The sequence below is a fragment of the Macrotis lagotis genome, chromosome 8, assembly GCF_037893015.1.
Source record: "Macrotis lagotis isolate mMagLag1 chromosome 8, bilby.v1.9.chrom.fasta, whole genome shotgun sequence".
Classification (NCBI taxonomy): Eukaryota; Metazoa; Chordata; class Mammalia; order Peramelemorphia; family Peramelidae; genus Macrotis; species Macrotis lagotis.
In genome coordinates, this window is record NC_133665.1 from 187,781,179 (window position 1) to 187,785,649 (window position 4,471).

Here is a 4,471-nt window from a genome sequence, read left to right on the forward strand (position 1 = left end):
TCTCAAAGGGAGAAAAGATTTCCAGGCCCTTTAATCCTTGAGTGGTGAATTTCCATGATAGATGGTTCCCTGGAGGCAGCTGGGTGGCACAATGGACAGAGCATTGGGTCTGGACTTAGGAAAACGTGAGAGAAGGAAAAGTTAAACCATTCCAGTGTCTTAGCTAAGAAAATCCCATGGACGGTATAGTCCATGGGGTCATGAAGAGTCAGACATAGGGCAACTAGGTGGCGAAATGGACAGAGCACCCATCCTGGGGTCAGGAAGACCTGAGTCCAAATCCAACCTCAGTCACTTCATAATGACCTAGCTGTGGGATCCTGGACAAGTTACTTAACCCCAGGGTCTTGCAAAAAACAAACAAACAAAAGAAATATCTAATCCTATATATATGTATACATTATACACAATTTGTTTACATTATATATAATTTGTATGCAATATATATAATGTATATCTGTTTAATGATACATTATACATAATTTATATTTGTTTAAATATACTATATGTGAATATTATTGGGAAATATATTTATATATTCAGTATATAAAACAGCCATAAACACAAAGCAATCATGATTTAGTTTTGTGAAGCACTTTCATATCTATATCTATATAAATATATATATATGATATCACTGGATATTCATGACTTTCTAAGGACCTAGGTTTCAATCAATGATCACCATGATCAATTTTTTTTTACAGTGACAGGATATTTATTAGTGTTTACAACAAACAAGCTACAGCCACTAACTCCAAAATTAAATTTTAATTCCAACAAGGATGCATTTTTCAAAAGGATCATACCTGGCTAGAAATTCCATAGAAATGAACAGACACTACCTTGACAAAACAGGAAAGCAAGAAACGATTACATAATACAGAATAGACATTCAGTTGGTTCAATCAAGATAAGATATCCCTTGAACAAAAACTTTATTTCCAATATTATGAGTGTTTCAGTCAGTCCAGTATAACATTTGGTGGTAGTGTGTGGCTCTTTTGACTGTTCCAGAAGGGATGTCTGATGTCACCTTTACTGTGGGAGGCTACTGCCGGCTCTTAGAGGTCTCTACTAACCATTCCATTGCCTCATCAAGGCCAGTGCCTTTAGTTGCTGATGTTTTGAAAATCTGCCATTTTCGGTCCTTCAAGTCAGGGAGCCCAAGTGAATTTGCCATCTCTGTGGGGGTCATGGCCTGTTCCATGTCCTGTTTGTTTGCAAACACCACTAAAATCGCTTTCCTTAGCTCTTCTTCCTCTAACATAGCGACTAACTCTGACTTGGAAACTCCAATGCGATCTCGATCACAGCTGTCTTCTACATAAATGACTGCGTCTGTGTTTGAATAATAACATCGCCAGTATGGCCTGATGCTTGTCTGTCCTCCTAAATCCCAGGCTTGAAATTTAAGATTTTTGTATGTTACTGTCTCAACATTGAAACCAATGGTGGGAATAGTAGTAACAACTTCTCCAACTTGTAAACTATACAAAATGGTTGTTTTTCCAGCTCCATCTGATTCCCAAAATTAAAATTCTCATCTCCCGAGTTCCAAACAGACTGGAAAAAATAGTTGAGAAAAAGCCACCCATGGCACCGCTACGGCTGCTGCGGCCTCCCCAGGCCGGGTCCCCGGCAAAGCCTCCCCGGCGGTGGCCACTTCCACGTCAGACTCCTGGCTCCCACCATGATCAATTTAAAGGGATCAGATGCAATGCTAGATTCTGAGCTTACAAAGACAACAATGCAAGAGTTTTGCTCTTGAGGTCTTCCCATACGCGAGGAGGGGAAGCAAGACAACATCTACACATATTAGAAATATAGAAAAAGAAATGGGATGTAGGGGCGGCTAGGTGGCGTAGTGGATAAAGCACCGGCTGGGTTCAAATCCGGTCTCAGACACTTAATAATGACCTAGCTGTGTGGCCTTGGGCAAGCCACTTAACCCCATTTGCCTTGCAAAAAACCTAAAAAAAAAATGGGATGTGTCGAGGTCCTAGTAGCTGGGGTTTGGGGAAAGGAATCATGTTGGAGGGACTTTTTAGATTCATTTGACAGATGGGGAAACTGGGGCTCCAAGAAGTGATGTGATAGCCCAAGGCCAAGTTTACTAGTGATACAGCTGGAACCACAATGAGTTGAGAATCTTTATTCCACAACACAGAAAAGAGAAATAATCTGTCATCCTATGAACAGTTATATTTAAGGACATTTCTGAACTGAAGTCTACCACTTTTGAGGGCAAGAGATAGATCACAAGAAATGTGGGTCCAGCCTACTGTCCTACCTTGCAACCTTGCCTGGGCAGTGGCCTCTACCCCCTGACTGAAGGCTGGAGTCTGAATTGGAAAACTTCTGTTTAAGGAGGGGGCTCAGACCTTCCTCTTCATTTTGCTCTCAGGCTCTACATCTTTTGGAAAGACTAAAGATTCTCAGATTTCCAAAGGTGAGAATGAACCATCTCATGGTCTCCCAGCTGTTCTCCAACGGCAACCCAATGAACTTTCCAGAAACATGGCCCTCTCCTGCCCTATCAATTTCAAGGGCTTACTATGGTCTTCAGAAGGAAATATCAACTTGTCCCAAGTTGGTCTCAAACCGATCTTTTCAGCTTCACTGGTCACCAGCCTCCCTCACTTTGAACAGGCCAGATAGGCCTTTTCTCTCTCCTTACTTAGGCCTCTCTCTATTTACTGTTTCTTTGTCTTTGCTAGGGCCCCCCCAAGTGCTGAACCACTCTTCTCCCTGCCCCAGTGCAGAGCCCTTGTACCTTCTCATGCAGGAGGCTTTTCCTGATGCTCCCATTGACTCATTCTCTCCCATCCAAACTATGTCATATTTCACAACTTTATGTACAATCTGTCTGTATTAACTACTTTATGTGTGATTGGTTGGATACAGTAACTTTGTGCTGTCTATACTCCAGGGGCTTTAAAATATAAGGAGGGAGCTGTTCATTCTTTGTTTGTCTAATTCCCTGTCTAGGGCTTAGGCCCTACTAAGTGGGTTTAAGAAATACTTGCTCCAAAGCAGCTAGGTGGGGCAGTGGCTAAAGCCCTGGAGTCAGGAGGACCTCAGTTCAAATTCAGACCTCAGACATTTAATAGTTTTATGATCCTAGGCAAGTCATTAAAAAAAAAGAACAAGAGGAAATCAAAGCGATCCATAGTCATATGAAAATTGCTCTAAGTCACTACTTCAGAGGAAATGGAAATTAAAGCTTCTCTGAGGTGCCACCTCACACCTCTCAGACTGGCCAGTATGACCAGAAAGGACAATGATCCATGTTGGAAGGGATGTGGGAAATCTGGGACACTGATACATTGGTGGTGGAGCTGTGAACTCATCCAACCTTTCTGGAGAGAAATTTGGAATTACAGCCCAAAGGGCAACAAAAATATGCATCCCCTTTGATCCTGTAATACCACTCCTGGATCTATGCCTTGAGGAGATGATGAAAAAGAGTAAAACATCACTTGTACAAACATTCATAGCAGCCCTGTTTGTGGTGGCAAAGAACTGGAAACTGAGTGAATGTCCTTCAGTTGGGGAATGGCTGAACAAATTGTGGTATATGAATGTCATGGAACACTATTGTTCTATTAGAAACCAGGAGGGATGGGAATTTGGGGAAGCCTGGAGGAATTTGCATGAACTGATGCTGAGCGAGATGAGCAGAACCAGAAAAACACTGTCCACCCTAACAGCAACATAGGGGTGATGATCAACCTTGATGGATTTGCTCATTCCATCAGTGCAACAATCAGGGACAATTTGGGTTTGTCTGCAATGGAGAATCCCATCTGTATCCAGAGAAAGAACTGTGGAGTTTGAACAAAGACCAAAGACTATGACTTTTAATTTAAAAAAAAAAACCTCACTATCTTATCATGGAATTTTGCTATCTCTTATACTTTATTTTTCTTCCTTAAGGATATGATTTCTCTCTCAACACATTCCATTTACATTAATGCATACCATGGAAACAATGAAAAGGCTAACAGACTGGAGGGTGGGTGGAGGGAAGCAAGATTAGGGGGAAAATTGTAAAATGCAAAAATGATTAAATAAATTTTTAAAAAGAAAGAAAAAGCAAGCAAGAAAGAGAAAGAAAGAAAGAAAGAAAGAAAGAAAGAAAGAAAGAAAGAAAGAAAGAAAGAAAGGAAGGAAGGAAGAAATACTTGTTCCAGAGCAGCTAGGTGGGGCAGTGGCCAGAGCCCTGGAGTCAGGAGGACCGGAGTTCAAATCAGATCTCAGCCACTTACTGGTTGTATGACCCCGGGGCAAGTCATTTTAAAAAAAGAAAGAGGAGCCAGATGCCCGGCCTTGGGAGCTGGGGCCTTCCGCGCCTCCTCCGGGACTGGCTGCGGTGGTGGCCAGGAGTCTGTGCGCGTCGCGGGCTGGATGAGGGCACTGAGCGAGCTCTGCGACCTGGCCATCAGGGGCAACCACTGAGAAAGAAAGA

The 4,471-nt window shown here is 42.3% G+C and overlaps 1 pseudogene; it reads right to left on the reverse strand.

Annotated features, from left to right (window-relative positions):
- Positions 1–700: 700 nt before the first annotated feature.
- Positions 701–1,613, reverse strand: LOC141495087 (ADP-ribosylation factor-like protein 1 pseudogene; annotated as a pseudogene).
- Between the last annotated feature and the right edge of the window lie 2,858 nt (positions 1,614–4,471).